Genomic DNA, 18,216 nt, shown 5'->3' on the forward strand with positions numbered 1-18,216 from the left:
AAATAATTTAAAGTACATAACGATGAAAAACGGGGCCTCGGTAATTAATCTTAATTTTAAATGACTCCCCGAGCTTACCAAGAAGCAGAAACTTGAGGAGACCGTTCTCGCCGTGTGTTTGCCTGCCACAAGGAGGTCGCTAAAACTTACAAACGCAAGGATTGATGAGGAATCTCTTAGTTTCATCTCTCAATTTCTTTTATATATTAGGTTGATACATAATTAATGCGGCTTTTCTTGTTTTTGTTAAATATTCTTATCGTTTTTTCGAAAAAATAAAAATAAAGCTCATGCATCAAACCTAATATATAGGGTGTATTTTGTAATTTGTTAGGTCCCTTTTTCGTGAATAAAAAATTCTTATAACACAAGTGATGGAATGGATAATGATTTTATGGTTGGATGATTATGGTTACAATTTCTTGTGCATTTCTGAAATGTCAAAAGTGTCTAAAATAATTGGCGATAATTCCACGAGGATCCTTCAAGAAACGAATTTTATAGCGAATTTTGAAAATATTGTTTTCTCAAAAACTAAATGTTATTTTTCAAAACGGGTTGGTTCATTGGAAAGAGGACACTTTTATTAACACTTTGGGATATTTTCATACTCCTATTCAAAAAATTGGATTTTATACGAATTTTTAAAACTTAATCGGCGAAGATTGCAAAATTTGAAAAAATTGTAGATCATTTTAAAAATTTATTTCTCAAGAACTGAAAGTGATTTTTCAAAACGGATTTTTGCATTAAAAAGAGGATACTTTAATTAATAATTGGCGATATATCCACAAGGATCCTTCAAGAAATTAATTTTATAGCGAATTTTAAAAATTATCGATGAAAATTGCAACATCGAAAATTTTATCAAAACTTCAAATATTGTTTTCTCAAAAACTAAAAGTAATTTTTTAAAACGGCTTATTGCATTAAAAAGAGAATACTTTAATTAATAATCGGTGATATTTCCACAAGGATCCTTCAAGAAATTAATTTTATAGCGAATTTTACAAGTTATCGATGAAAATTGCAACATCGAAAATGTTATCAAAACTTCAAATATTGTTTTCTCAAAAACTAAAAGATATTTTTCAAAATGGGTTGGTTCATTGGAAAGAGGACACTTTTATTAACACTTTGAGATATTTTTATACTCCTATTCAAAAAATTGGATTTTATACGAATTTTTAAAACTTAATTGGCGAAAATTGCAAAATTTAAAAATATTGGCAATCATTTAAAAAATTTATTTCTCAAGAACTGACAGTGATTTTTCAAAACGGCTTGTTGCATTAAAAAGAGGATACTTTAATTAATAATTGGCAATATTTCCACAAAGATTCTTCAGTAAATGAATTTTATAGCGAATTTTGCAACTTATCGATGAAAATTGCAACATCGAAAATTTTATCAAATCTTTAAATATTTTTTTTACAAAAACTAAAAGTTATTTTTCAAAACGGGTTGTTTCATTGGAAAGAGGACACTTTTATTAACATTTTGGGATGTTTTCATACTCCTATTCCAAGAACTGGATTTTATACGAATTTTTAAATCTTAATCGGCGAAAAATGCAAAATTTGAAGAAATTGTCAATCATTTCAAAAATTTTTTTATCAGGAACTGAAAGTGATTTTTCAAAACGGCTTGTTGCATTGAAAAGAGGATACTTTAATTAATAATTGGTGATATTTCCACAAGGATCCTTCAAAAAATTAATTTTATAACGAATTTTACAAGTTATCGATGAAAATTGCAACATCGAAATTTTATCAAAACTTCAAATATTGTTTTCTCAAAAACTAAGAGCTATTTTTCAAAACGGGTTGGTTCATTGAAAAGAGGACACTTTTATTAACATTTTGGGAAATTTTCATACTCATATTCCATAAAATCGATTTTATACGAATTATTAAAGTTTAATCGGCGGAAATTGCAAAATTCGAAAATATTGTTGATTATTTCAAAAATTTATTTCTCCAGAACTGAAAGTGATTTTTAAAAACGGGTTTTTTGCATTAAAAAGAGGATACTTTAATTAATAATTGGTGATATTTCCAGAAGGATCCTTCAAGAAATTAATTTTATAGCGAATTTTAAAAATTATAGATGAAAATTGCAACATCGAAATTTTATCAAAACTTCAAACATTATTTTCTCAAAAACTAAAAGTTATTTTTCAAAACGTGTTGGTTCATTGGAAAGAGGACACTCTTATTAACATTTTGGGAAATTTTCATACTCATATTCCAAGAACTAGATTTTATACGAATTTTTAAAACTTATTCGGCGAAAATTGCAAAATTCGAAAAAATTGTCGATCATTTCAAAAATTTATTTCTTAAGAACTGAAAGTGGTTTTTCAAAACGCTTTTTTGCATTAAAAAGAAGATACTTTAATTAATAATTCGTGATATTTATTCAAGCATCTTGCAAGAAATTAATTTTATAGCAAATTTTCAAAATTATCGATGAAAATTGCATCATCGAAAATTTTATCATAACTTCAAATATTGTTTTCTCAAAAACTAAAAGTTATTTTTCAAAACTGGTTGGTTCATTGGAAAGAAGACACTTTTATTAACACTTTGGGAAATTTTCATACTCCTATTCCAAGAACTGGATTTTATACGAATTTTTAAAACTTAATCGGCGAAAATTGCAAAATTTGAAAATATTGGCAATCATTTCAAAAATTTATTTCTCAAGAACTGAAAGTGATTTTTCAAAACGGCTTGTTGCATTAAAAAGAGGATACTTTAATTAATAATTGGTGATATTTCCACAAAGATTCCTTCAAAAAATTAATTTTATAGCGAATTTTAAGAATTATGGATGAAAATTGCATCATTGAATATTTTATCAAAACTTCAAACGATGATTTTTCAAAAACTAGAAGTTATTTTTCAAAACGGGTTGTTTTATTGGAAAGAGGACATTTTTATTAACACTTTGGGATATTTTCATACTCAAATTCCAAGAACTGGATTTTATACGAATTTTTAAAACTTAATCGGCGAAAAATGCAAATTTCGAAAAAAATTGTCGATCATTTCAGAAATTTATTTCTGAAGAACTGAAAGTGATTTTTCAAAACGGCTTTTTGCATTAAAAAAAGGATACTTTAGTTAATAATTGGTGATGTTTCCATAAGGATCCTTCAAGAAATTAATTTTATAGCGAATTTTGCAAGTTATCGATGAAAATTGCAACATCGAAAGTTTTATCAAATCTTCAAATATTGTTTTCTCAAAAACTAAAAGTTATTTTTTAAAACTGGTTAGTTCATTGGAAAGAGGACACTTTTATTAATATTTTGGGAAATTTTCATACTCATATTCCAAGAAATCGATTTTATACGAATTTTTAAAACTTAATCGGTAAAAATTGCAAAATTTGAAAAAATTGTCGATCATTTCAAAAATTTATTTCTCAAGAATTGAAAGTGGTTTTTCAAAACGGCTTGTTGCATTAAAAAGAGGATACTTTAGTTAATAATTGATGATATTTTCACAAGGATCCTTCAAGAAATTAATTTTATAGCGAATTTTACAAGTTATGGATGAACATTGCAACATCGAAAATTTTATCAAAACTTCAAATATTGTTTTCTCAAAAACTAAAAGATATTTTTCAAAACAGGTTGGTTTATTGAAAAGAAGACACTTTTATTAACACTTTGGGATATTTTCATACTCTTATTCCAAAAATTGGATTTTATACGAATTTTTAAATCTTAATCGGCGAAAATTGCAAAATCGTAAATTTTATTATTTCACACTCCTCAATGTGAAAATTTACAAAAATTTAGGTTCTAATAAATACACTTGCTTATTCTATTAAAAACAACAAAATTACAAAACTAGAAACAATTTACAAATTGCAAAGCAAAGCCTGCTTAGTGTAATTCATTAAACAGTAGTACTCCAACTTTATCGTATCATATCTTAAGAAGGGCAAAGAATAGGACATTGTGTTATAAGAATTTTTAACTCAAATCAAATTTTTTTTACTCATACCTGATTATATACAGGGTGTATATAAATTTTGAATTATATAAATTTTTTTTTTAGCTTCTTAGTATTGATCTTAAAATTTGTATCCAACGCCGTTTCCACGGAAAGGTAATTTTATTATCCTCCACCGCGTTCCAGAAGAACAAAAGGTTCGTTTCTAAAGCTCCCCGACTTGAATTTCCCCCATTTCAATCCTTAAAAATTCTTCTGCAACAAAGAAAACAAAATTAACTCAAAATCTTTTTAATTAATTAATAAATAATATTTTGGGTCGATACTCCTTGATGCGGAGGAACGAAAAAGAAGGTTGTAAGGGGCAGCGTACTCAACGGAGTCTCTCTTGGTGGAGGGGGGAAGGGTCGTTGAAAAATCGAGTCTACGCCTTGGACGGCTCAACGAAAGGGTGGGGGTTGCGATCCGCCCATTTTTTCCCCTACGATTTCACCCTTCCCCTTCTTAACGAACCCCAAAAGAATGGGCGGAGACAATTTTTAATTTCTATCTATATATATATAGATATAGATATAAAGAAACAAACATTAATAATTAAAGTTTTAGTGTTGGATTTGTTGAGAGATCTTGTAGGAGATATATTCATAGCCGTCTTGATTCGGGCGATCGTTCCTCCTTTCTGTGTGTTTTATCGCAGATAAGGCCAATTGGATAACTTCACTGCCCCGGGGCGGATTTTAAATTGCCAACTTCAACTTTATATTACTTCACTTATCTAAATGGGGACGCGGTGAGGATTCGCCCCCTCCCCGTCTTTCCATCCCTTTGATAACAATAAATTTTTTGCTTAAACTCTAATTGGAAGCGACGAAAAACAATCCCTGGGATAACATCCATTAGCATAATCGTTGTTCGCCTCGGAGACAAGCGACTTAAATCATTTCTAACGCGTAAAGACGTCGGGGATGAAAAATTTTTTTGATCAAAATTGAAAGAAGGAGATGAAAAGCAGCTCGGCGTGTAAAGTTTCGCGTTTGAGGGAGGGGGTGGGCGATTAGATTTTCGCCCATTAAAAGTTCCGGAATAACTCAGGCCCCGGTCTAAAGTAAAATTTACGGAAAACTCGACGGATAAATTTTACTGTCACGGCACCACCACCGGCGGCGGCGGCGGCAGCAGCAACGTCAGAGGTGGGGTGAAGTCGGGGGTGGCCCCCCATAAATAGTTAATTTTTCCGGGGCACGCCCGCTCCGTGTCCCGATGGAAAATTAACAAAAGAAACGCCAAGAAACGTTTCCCAGTTTCGAAACAACCCCTCAATTTCCTTAATTGAAGGGGCGGAAAAATTACACACCTTCAAGTAAATTCTTGTTAAATAAGAAATTTTTTCTAATGGTATCGAATTTAATTAGAAAATTTCGCCCCCTTGTAATCGAACCAACCCTTCCACCTCGCCCTTTTCGAAATATCGCGTCTTTATTCGGCAAATATATTCTTTGCCGCGCCCTTATGTACCGTTGGGACCGTATATTCCACCTCCCCCGTCTTAATTTATTAGGCAAACGGCGACGCGACACTCTGAAGGGAAAAATTACCATCCCCTTTTGTCAACCTCTCCCTTTATCAACCTTTTCTAATCATATCTAAACAGAAAAAAATTATTAAAAGAAGTTTCTTCCTTATCTATGTCCTTATATTTACTCAAGGTCACTTGCGACCGAGGTTAATACAACAACTACACAAAATTGATATCAAACAATAACTTGCTTCGGTAACTTAAAACACAAAAATTACGAGTGTCTTTGCTAACCCGAGGCGATACAATAAATATCACATCAGCAGTATTAATTGTAGCGCCTCGGCCGTAAGCGACCTCAACTTAATTAGGTGAAATTATTTGACCGAGGTCCCTTGCGGCTGAGGCACCTCATTGTTTAATATCAATTTGGTGATTTCACATTCAAAAAATCATTATGAAATTTTCAGCACATATTGTATAAATTATAGGCTTTCTAATGAACGAAACCAATTTTCAAAATATCTTTTACTTTTTGAGATATTAACTATTAAAGAAAACTCATTTATCGGGTTAAGCAACAATTTTCACTGACTTTCAAAAAACCATAACAAATTATCTATATTAGTTCTACAAATTATAAGTTTTCCAAAGGAAAAATAATGAAATATCTTTTAGTTCTAGAGATATTAATTTTAAACATAATAAGGTAAACAATTATTTTCACTCATTTTCAAAAAATTATAACAAAACATAAACTTTTCAATGAAAGAAATCCATTTTCAAAATATCTTTTAGTTTTTAAGATATTAATTTTTAAACACAACTGATTTTTCGATTTAAGTAAATATTTTCACTAATTTTCAAAAAATCATAAAAAATCAGGATTTCAATCCATGATTATGAAGTTATCTGCACTAATTATACAAATTATAGGCTTTCTAATGAAAGCAACCGATTTTGAAAATATCTTTTAGTTTTTGAGATATTCATTTTTCAACATAACTCATGTTTGGGATTAAACAACAATTTTCGTTCATTTTCAAAAAATCATAACAAATTGGAATTTAAACGAGCTGCTATGAAATTATCTACATTTATTAAACATTATATAAGCTTTCCAATGAAAGAAATCCATTTTCAAAATATGTTTTAGTTTTTAAGATATTAATTTTTAAACACAACTGATTTTTCGATTTAAGTAAATATTTTCACTAATTTTCAAAAAATCATAAAAAATCAGGATTTCAATCCATGATTATGAAGTTATCTGCACTAATTATACAAATTATAGGCTTTCTAATGAAAGCAACCGATTTTGAAAATATCTTTTAGTTTTTGAGATATTCATTTTTCAACATAACTCATGTTTGGGATTAAACAACAATTTTCGTTCATTTTCAAAAAATCATAACAAATTGGAATTTAAACGAGCTGCTATGAAATTATCTACATTTATTAAACATAATATAAGCTTTCCAATGAAAGAAATCCATTTTCAAAATATGTTTTAGTTTTTAAGATATTAATTTTTAAACACAATTGATTTTTCGATTTAAGTAAATATTTTCACTAATTTTCAAAAAATCATAAAAAATCAGGATTTCAATCCATGATTATGAAGTTATCTGCACTAATTATACAAATTATAGGCTTTCTAATGAAAGAAACCGATTTTGAAAATATCTTTTAGTTTTTGAGATATTCATTTTTCAATATAACTCATGTTTGGGATTAAACAACAATTTACGTTCATTTTCAAAAAATCATAACAAATTGGAATTTCAACGAATCATTATGAAATTATCCGCACTTATTAAACAAAATATAAGCTTTTCAATGAAAAACCCCCATTTTCAAAATATCTTTAAGTTTTTAAGATATTAATTTTTAAACATAACTGATTTTTCGATTTAAGTAACTATTTTCACTCACTTTCAAAAAATCATAAAAAATCAGGGTTTTAATCCAAGATTATGAAATTATCTACACTAATTATACAAATTATAGGCTTTCCAATGAAAGAGCCCAATTTTCAAAATATCTTTTAGTTTTTGAGATATTAATTTTTAAACATAACTCATTTTTGGGATTAAACAACATGTTACGTTCATATTCAAAAAATCATAACATATTGGAATTTCAACGAATTGTTATAAAATTATCTGCACTTATTAAACAAAATATAGGCTTTCCAATGAAAGAAACCAATTTTCAAAATATCTTTTAGTTTTTAAGATATTAATTTTTAAACATAACTGATTTCTCGATTTAAGTAAATATTTTCACTAATTTTCAAAAAATCATAAAAAATCAGGATTTCAATCCATGATTATGAAGTTATCTGCACTAATTATACAAATTATAAGCTTTCTAATGAAAGAATCCGATTTTGAAAATATCTTTTAGTTTTTGCGATATTCATTTTTCAATATAACTCATGTTTGGGATTAAACAACAATTTTCGTTCATTTTCAAAAAATCATAACAAATTGGAATTTCAACGAATCATTATGAAATTATCCGCACTTATTAAACAAAGTATAAGCTTTTCAATGAAAAACCCCCATTTTCAAAATATCTTTAAGTTTTTAAGATATTAATTTTTAAACATAACTGATTTTTCGATTTAAGTAACTATTTTCACTCACTTTCAAAAAATCATAAAAAATCAGGATTTTAATCCAAGATTATGAAATTATCTACACTAATTATACAAATTATAGGCTTTCCAATGAAAGAGCCCAATTTTCAAAATATCTTTTAGTTTTTGAGATATTAATATTTAAACATAACTCATTTTTGGGATTAAACAACATTTTACGTTCATATTCAAAAAATCATAACAAATTGAAATTTCAACGAATTATTATGAAATTATCTGCACTTATTAAACAAAATATAGGCTTTCCAACGAAAGAACCCCATTTTCAAAATATCTTTATGTTTTTAAGATATTAATTTTTAAACATAACTGATTTTTCGATTTAAGTAACTATTTTCACTCACTTTCAAAAAATCATAAAAAATCAGGATTTCAATCCAAGATTATGAAATTATCTGCACTAATTATGTAAATTATAGACTTTCCAATAAAAGGGGCCGATTTTTAAAATATCTTTTAATTTTTGAGATATTAATTTTTAAACATAACTCATTTTTGGAATTAAGTAACAATTTACGTTCATTTTCAAAAAATCATAACATATTGGAATTTCAACGAATTGTTATAAAATTATCTGCACTTATTAAACAAAATATAAGCTTTCCAACGAAAGAAACCAATTCTCAAAATAACTTTTAGTTTTTAAGATATTAATTCTTAAACATAATTGATTTTTCAATTTAAGCAACTATTTTCACTCATTTTCAAGAAATCATAAAAAATCAGGAATTCAATCCATAATTATGAAATTATCTGCACTAATTGTACAAATTATAGGCTTTCCAATGAAAGAGACCAATCTTGAAAATATCTTTTAATTTTTGAGATATTTATTTTTAAATATAACTCATTTTTGAGATTAAATAACGATTTTCTTTCATTTTCAAAAAATCATAACAAATTGGAATTTCAACGAATTGTTATAAAATTATCTGCACTTATTAAACAAAATATAGGCTTTCCAATGAAAGAAACCAATTTTCAAAATATCTTTTAGTTTCTAAGATATTAATTTTAAAACAACTGATTTTTCGATTTAAGTAACTATTTTCACTAATTTCAAAAAATCATAAAAAATCAAGATTTCAATCCATGATTATGAAGTTATCTGCACTAATTATACAAATTATAAGCTTTCTAATGAAAGAAACCGATTTTGAAAATGTCTTTTAGTTTTTGAGATATTCATTTTTCGACATAACTCATGTTTGATATTAAACAACAATTTTCGTTCATTTTCAAAAAATCATAACAAATTGGATTTTCAACGAATTGATATGAAATTATCTACATTTATTAAACATAATATAAGCTTTCCAACGAAAGAAATCAATTTTCAAAATAACTTTTAGTTTCTAAGATATTAATTTTTAAACATAACTGATTTTTCGATTTAAGTAATTATTTTCACTCATTTTCAAAAAATCATAAAAAATCAGGATTTCAATCCATGATTATAAAGTTATCTGCACTAATTATACAAATTATAGGCTTTCTAATGAAAGAAACCGATTTTAAAAATATCTTTTAGTTTTGAGATATTCATTTTTCAACATAACTCATGTTTGGGATTAAACAAAAATTTTTGTTCATTTTCAAAAAATCATAATAAATTGGAATTTCAACGAATTATTATGAAATTATCTACACTTATTAAACAAAATATAAGCTTTCCAATGAAAGAAATCCATTTTCAAAATATCTTTTAGTTTTTAAGATATTAATTTTTTAACATAACTGATTTCTCGATTTAAGTAAATATTTTCACTGATTTTCAAAAAATCATAAAAAATCAAGATTTCAATCAATGATTATGAAGTTATCTGCACTAATTACACAAATTATTGGCTTTCTAATGAAAGAAACCGATTTTGAAAATATCTTTTAGTTTTTGAGATATTCATTTTTCAACATAACTCATGTTTGGGATTAAACAACATTTTACGTTCATATTCAAAAAATCATAACAAATTGGAATTTCAACGAACTGCTATGAAATTATATACATTTATTAAACATAATATAAGCTTTCCAATGAAAGAAATCCATTTTCAAAATATGTTTTAGTTTTTAAGATATTAATTTTTAAACATAACTGATTTTTCGATTTAAGTAACTATTTTCACTAATTTTCAAAAAATCATAAAAAATTAAGATTTCAATCAATGATTATGAAGTTATCTGCACTAATTACACAAATTATAGGCTTTCTAATGAAAGAAACCGATTTTGAAAATATCTTTTAGTTTTTGAGATATTCAATTTTCAACATAACTCATGTCGGGATTAAACAACAATTTTCGTTCATTTTCAAAAAATCATAACAAATTGGATTTTCAACGAATTGCTATGAAATTATCTACATTTATTAAACATAATATAAGCTTTCCAATGAAAGAAATCCATTTTCAAAATATCTTTTAGTTTTTAAGATATTAATTTTTAAACATAACTGATTTCTCGATTTAAGTAAATATTTTCACTAATTTTCAAAAAATCATAAAAAATCAAGATTTCAATCAATGATTATGAAGTTATCTGTACTAATTACACAAATTATAGGCTTTCTAATGAAAGAAACCGATTTTGAAAATATCTTTTAGTTTTTGAGATATTCATTTTTCAATATAACTCATGTTTGGGATTAAACAACAATTTACGTTCATTTTCAAAAAATCATAACAAATTGGAATTTCAACGAATTGTTATGAAACTATCTACACTTATTAAACAAAATATAAGCTTTCCAATGAAAGAAATCCATTTTCAAAATATCTTTTCGTTTTTACGATATTAATTTTTAAACATAACTGATTTTTCGATTTAAGTAAATATTTTCACTAATTTTCAAAAAATCATAAAAAATCAGAAATTCAATCCATGATTATGAAGTTATCTGCACTAATTATACAAATTATAGGCTTTCTAATGAACGAAACCGATTTTGAAAATATCTTTTAGTTTTTGAGATATTCATTTTTCAACATAACTCATGGTTGGGATTAAACAACAATTTTCGTTCATTTTCAAAAAATCATAACAAATTGGAATTTAAACGAACTGCTATGAAATTATCTACATTTATTAAACATAATATAAGCTTTCCAATGAAAGAAATCCATTTTCAAAATATCTTTAAGTTTTTAAGATATTAATTTTTAAACATAACTGATTTTTCGATTTAAGTAACTATTTTCACTCACTTTCAAAAAATCATAAAAAATCAGGATTTTAATCCAAGATTATGAAATTATCTACAGTAATTATACATATTATAGGCTTTCCAATGAAAGAGCCCAATTTTCAAAATATCTTTTAGTTTTTGAGATATTAATATTTAAACATAACCCATTTTTGAGATTAAACAACATTACACGTTCAATTTCAAAAAAACATAACATATTGGAATTTCAACGAATTGTTATGAAATTATCTGTACCTACTTATTAAACAAAATATAAACTTTCCCACGAAAGAAATCAATTTTCTAAACCTCTTTTAGTATTTAAGATATTAATTTTTAAACTTAACTGGTTTTTCGATTTAAGTAACTATTTTCACTCATTTTCAAAAAATCAGGAATTCAATCCATAATTATGAAATTATCTGCACTATGGGATAAACGTCCTCCACGTGCATCAACCACAAACCAGTTCACCGAACGGCCTCTCAAATATCAAAAAAAAACCAAAACATACAATAACGTATTTTTCGTAAAACCATTTGTCTCACTGAGCAGAATCGAATTGTCCGAAATTTGGACAAAAAACTCGTTTAACCCTCGCGACGTTATTATTAAAACACAGCAGTGTTTCATAATTAAATCCGACAACAATAAAACACAGCAAATCACTTATCTAACTCTCCTAAAAGACCAAAACATAATCGCAGAGTTCTCTGAAGCAAAGAATCTCATTCCTTCTGCTAAAAAAATACCTTCGGCCTCGTATTCGGCCGTCATCACATCCGTCGATCTGGTAATTGGAGACCAAGAAATTAGCGACGAACTGAATTCACAGAAACTATCGCATAGATTCTGTAAAAGAATAATTTCAAAAGCCACTAACAATCCAACCTATAAGATTAGAATAATCACAGGATACGTTGATTCATACCAAAGGCTACTCCAAGAGGGTTTTTTTTTATAAAAACTGTTATTTCCCAGTTTACGAGAGCCGTCCTCCACCACCAATTCCAATTCCATGCAGTAAATGCCATGATTTTGCTCACACGACCGATAAATGTAATGTTCCTGTAAAATGCTCCAAATGCTTGGGTCCACACAGCACCACCAAATGCACCTCCCAACTACCAGAGAAATGTAGGTCCTGTGGCATTGAAGGCCATAGTGCCTGGTCTATGATATGCAAAAATCGACCCAAAGCACCTATACAAGGCGTCCCCAATGTTAGAATTAAATCGGCTAACAAAAAATCAGAGGAAATCATGAACAAAACCACCAAAGAAAGCCGCATTCATAATCCTGTTATGATCCACGATCAAATTATCGACACTTATCTCATAAAAATCAACTCTCCCAAGCCGCGGGATCGACAAGACCTTTTAAATGCTCTAAAACGTAGATTCATTGAGCATCATCAAATTGATACAATCGTTGCTTTTTCGGGAAGCTACATGTATATAATCATGATTGACCTAAAAGACGCAAATAAACCTTCACCCACCGAACCGATCCACGGCTCCCAAACCATGCTTTTGCAAGATCAGCAATGACTGAGATAAAGTTACTGTATGCAAACATTAACAGCTATGTCCCAAAGAAACACCTAATCGGCAACTATATTTCTGTAAACCGCATTCACGGTGCGATGTTCGTTGAAACTAAAGCCAAATCGCTAATTAACTTCAGGGATTGGACAATGATCCAAGAATTGGGAAATATTGTGAACAGGGGTGTCAGAGATGGAGCGGTGGTTATGGGCGATCCTGCGTTACAAATTGGAAAAGCTAATCCTCCCAGAATAAATTCTCCATTAAACAACGCCCTCCATTTTACTTTTATGATTGGCACAGAAAGAATACATATATTGTTGGTTTATATACATCCTTTTAGCAAGATAGAAGAAACAATATTTAACATGGCTGCACGGTACGACAATTGTCTAATAATCGGTGACTTTAACCCAAACCCAGCCAAAAGAGACACATCAATCAATTTGTGACTATGTCAAATTTTGTGCGCATCGTAACACCTCCGACGTTTGTCATGGCAAATAATCCCAACTCCAAGCCTGATTTAATCTTCTGCACAAACAACATAAGACCGCTCATCACGTCTGTTAATGTCATTCCAGATCTGTGCTCTGACCATCTGGGTCTTGTGATCTCCATTAATACAACCACTCGAATACCTAAAGTAACTCCTACTCTGATCAAAAACTATAAACTTTGTAATATGGAAAGAGTGAACGCAGCAATAAAAGAATATGTGAAATCTAACCCTGTCATTACACCCGAGTCTATCGCAACCTTTAATAAACGCTTGCTTAATTTGGTGGATGAAGCGAGCCCTGCCAACATCAAGAAACATTACAATTTTCCTCTGCCACCATTTATTCTCCGTTTGATTAAGGAAAAGAGACGACTCTACCGCGATTTTAGATCCTATGAGGAGCCTGCTCTGAAAAGAATGTTCAACGAGCTTAATAAAAATATCCAAAAACTAGTGCAGCAATTCAGAAGCGAAAAATACATGGAAGCCTGTGACAAAATCAACAGAACCAAGGGTAAAAACTACTGGCAAGAAGTCCGCAAACTCTCGAGGTACCGAAAGTCCCCAGAAACCCAGGAGCTTATTGACCCTACGGACGGCTGCTCACACTCTAGCCCGGAAAAAATCGTAAACATCCACGTTGAATACCTTGAGAGGGTGTTTTCCTTCAGCAATGAGGCCCTGTTCTGCCCTCACAACAAAAACACAATAGACAATTGGTACCAACACGCCTTTCCCAATTCGTCCGAAACACCTCAAGATGCTCTCATGCAAGAAGAAGAATACTTCACACTTCTTAACAGAGGAACCAACACAGCCCCTGGATACGACAACATCTCAAGGGAAATCTTAAGGAAGCTGGATCTTGATATCCACGCCTACATAAGAAAAATTTACAACTATTGCCTTACCACCCAGCATTTCCCACAAGATTGGAAGACCTCTATAATCATACGTATCCCCAAGAAAGATTCTTCTCTATCCGACTCTGCGAACTCATTGCTACCCGTAATGGTGAAGCTTTTCGAGGTGCACTTGAAGAACAAGCTGCTCGATGCTGTTGCAAGTAGGATTCCGTCATACCAATTTGGATTCCAACAAGGTAGAACTACATCTCATCCCTTGGCAGTGCTTGTCTCAAACTTCCAAGTAGCACGGTTCCAAAAACAACAATCCGCCGCAGTCTTCCTGGATGTTCGGAAGGCATTCGACTCCGTATGGCACAGAGGTCTACTGTACAAGCTAGCTATGTTGAAAATCCCATCTTATCTTCTTAACCTGCTAAAGGAATTTCTTTCAGACCGCTCCTCATTGGTTAAAGTGAAGAACTACTACTCTCACAGTTTCACCGCTCAACAAGGTCTCCCTCAAGGCTCTCCCATCTCGCCAGCACTGTACAACGTCTACTGCCATGACATCTACTACGACAACCCAGACGTCTTCGATCCGATGTCTTACGCCCTGCTTTATGCCGATGATACTACTCTCGTCGCACATGATGTAGATATTCCATCATCAATCCTAAGGCTGCAGACGCTCATCCAAAACATAGAGGAATGGTACCGAAAATGGCGTATCCTGATAAATCCTTCCAAAACCCAATTCTTCATCCCCTTCCTCCCTATTCGCGTTGCTTCTCCCACAATAATAATTCAATCTTCTCCTATCACAGCATCACCAACTTGTAACTACCTCGGCATTACCTTGGATAGAACCCTTAAATTCTCTACCCACGCCATCAAGGTAAAAATGAAAGTCAAAAACCGCGCCAAACATTTCCGCTCACTCTCATATAGAGGCCGAGGGATATCCACCAAATGCGCTACTCACATATACACCTCAATATGCCGACCTATTATCGAATATGCCTCATTAATCATGACTGAAGCGCCGAGAGGATCACAGTACCATCTGGAAGTAGCAGAGAGAGCAGCCCTGAGAATTATCACTCGCATTAGACACCCTCACAACCCACTTTTCAACCCTTCCAACGAACTCCTGTACGACCTTACAAAGATTCCTCCTATAAACTCCCGTCTACAATCCTTATCCCTTAAAGCAACTATGAACTTCCCCAAAAACGCCCTAAAAAATTTCATCATCACTCTCCCTTACCCACTGTCCCATAACACGGCTCACACTGCTCAAAAAAAATAAGGGCCAACTGAGAAGACCTAAATACAACCAAACCGAATTCAAAGTCACGGGCAGGAAGACTAAGGTCTATAGCCCTTTTGGACTCTTTTTTTTATATTTGTTTTATATATGTATATATTCTTGTATATATTCTTTTCGTATTTGTTATTATTTTTATATAAGTCCAAATAAATATTGTTTTCTTCTTCTTCAGGAATTCAATCCATAATTATGAAATTATCTGCACTAATTATACAAATTATAAGCTTTCCAATGAAAGAGCCCGATTTTCAAAATATCTTTTAGTTTTTGAGATATTAATTTTTAAATATAACACATTTTTGGGATTAAACAACATTTTTCGTTCATTTTCAAAAAATCATAACTAATTGAAATTTCAACAAATCATTATGAAATTATACACACTTATTAAACAAACTATAAGTTTTCCAATGAAAGATACCGATTTTTAAAATATCTTTTTCTTTTTGAGATATTAATTTTTAAATTACATAAAATATTTATAATTGGTGTTTGCAATGTCATTTTCAGTAACTTTTTTAAGATTACTTCCTTGTTCCTTTTTTATTTCCAATGACTTATTCTAATAAATACAATTTACAATGATAAGATCTCCAAATACACCAAGTGACCTACAGAAGTACTTAGTTCTTCTATGAATAGAACAGTCTCCGAATCAATCTGGGATCAGTGAACCAAGAAATTGTCTAAATAGTCATAAATAAATTAAGAGTATTCAATTGTATAGGAAACCTGTGCTTAAGTAGAGTCTATAGCCGACAATGTACCAAAGGGAATCATGAACTAATACACTTTGTTTCTCCTGGTTTAACCTTCTCTGCGATAGTGTTTCCAGAGTATCCAATTTGAAGAGGGTTTCTTTATGGTCTTTTATTTTGAAGGAAATTTAATGTCAGCTTGAAATATATTTCAGCACTCAACTTTAACTTGTTTATATTTCCAGTTGTAAATAAGACTTGGACATTTTTGGAATCTTTATCAAATTGGTAATTATAAACAATTTGTTAGAAACAAACAATTTATAAAATCGATTTTTTAATCAATTTAGATCATTTTTTATTAACAAAAATTTTCTCCATCACTTTTAGTTTTTACCTCATCTCCAATTAGATTCTTAAAAACGCTCAATTTAAGAATTTGTGATGTCGCGGTGCTTTTTTTTTAGTAATTATCAACAACGGATTCAAATTGTTTATTTATTACGTTTCTTGAGTTAATTTAGAATCAAAGCCATCCAAAATATTTCTTCCTCTCATTTCCCACTTCTTATCATAACCCATTTTGGTATCAAAAACCAAAAATTTCGCGATTTTCCTCATTTTTATCAAATTAGTAATTATAAACAATTTATTATAAACAAATAATTTATAAAATCGATTTTTTAATCAATTTAGATCATTTTTTATTAACAAAAATTTTCTCCATCACTTTTAGTTTTTGCCTCATCTCCAATTAGCTTCTTAAAAACGCTCAATTTAAGAATTTGTGATTTCGCAGTACTTTTTCATGGTAATTATCAACAACGGATTCAAATTGTTTATTTATTACGTTTCTTGAGTTAATTTAGAGTCAAATACATCCAAAATATTTCTTCCTCTCATTTCCCACATCCTATCATAACCCATTTTGATGTCAAAATCCAAAAATTTCACAATTTTCTTCATTTTGATCAAATTAGTAATTATAAACAATTTGTTAAAAACAATTAATTTATAAAATCGATTTTTTAATCAATTTAGATCATTTTTTATTAACAAAAATGTTCTCCATCACTTTTAGTTTTTGCCTCATCTCCAATTAGATTCTTAAAAACGGTCAATTTAAGAATTTGTGATGTCGCGGTGCTTTTTCTTGGTAATTATCAACAACGGATTCAAATTGTTTATTTATTACGTTTCTTGAGTTAATTTAGAATCAAATTCATCCAAAATATTTCTTCCTCTCATTTCCCACTTCCTATCATAATCCATTTTGATATCAAAATCCAAAAATTTCGCAATTTTCTTCATTTTTATCAAATTAATAAGTATAAACAATTTGTTAAAAACAAATAATTTATAAAATCGATTTTTTAATCAATTTAGATCATTTTTTATTAACAAAAATTTTCTCCACCACTTTTAGTTTTTGCCTCATCTCCAATTAGATTCTTAAAAACGCTCAATTTAAGAATTTGTGATGTCGCGGTGCTTTTTCTTGGTAATTATCAACAACGGATTCAAATTGTTTATTTATTACGTTTCTTGAGTTAATTTAGAATCAAATTCATCCAAAATATTTCTTCCTCTCATTTCCCACTTCCTATCATAATCCATTTTGATATCAAAATCCAAAAATTTCGCAATTTTCTTCATTTTTATCAAATTAATAAGTATAAACAATTTGTTAAAAACAAATAATTTATAAAATCGATTTTTTAATCAATTTAAATCATTTTTTATTAACAAAAATTTTCTCCATCACTTTTAGTTTTTGCCTCATCTCTAATTAGCTTCTTAAAAACGCCCAATTTAAGAATTTGTGATGTCGCGGTGCATTTTTTTGGTAATTATCAACAACGGATTCAAATTGCTTATTTATTACGTTTCTTGAGTTAATTTAGAATCAAATTCATCCAAAATATTTCTTCCTCTCATTTCCCACTTCCTATCATAAC

The 18,216-nt window shown here is 29.6% G+C and overlaps 1 long non-coding RNA gene across 1 annotated transcript in view; it reads right to left on the bottom strand.

Moving 5' to 3' along the window:
- Positions 1–18,216, bottom strand: part of LOC139432454 (uncharacterized) — a 60,586-nt gene that overhangs the window by 29,935 nt on the left and 12,435 nt on the right. The window contains exon 2 of the long non-coding RNA XR_011642220.1: positions 4,020–4,223. This is a non-coding gene — a long non-coding RNA (uncharacterized lncRNA). The remainder of the gene's footprint in view (positions 1–4,019; positions 4,224–18,216) is intronic.

This window comes from Onthophagus taurus, unplaced genomic scaffold (genome assembly GCF_036711975.1).
Source record: "Onthophagus taurus isolate NC unplaced genomic scaffold, IU_Otau_3.0 ScKx7SY_15, whole genome shotgun sequence".
Taxonomy (NCBI): Eukaryota; Metazoa; Arthropoda; class Insecta; order Coleoptera; family Scarabaeidae; genus Onthophagus; species Onthophagus taurus.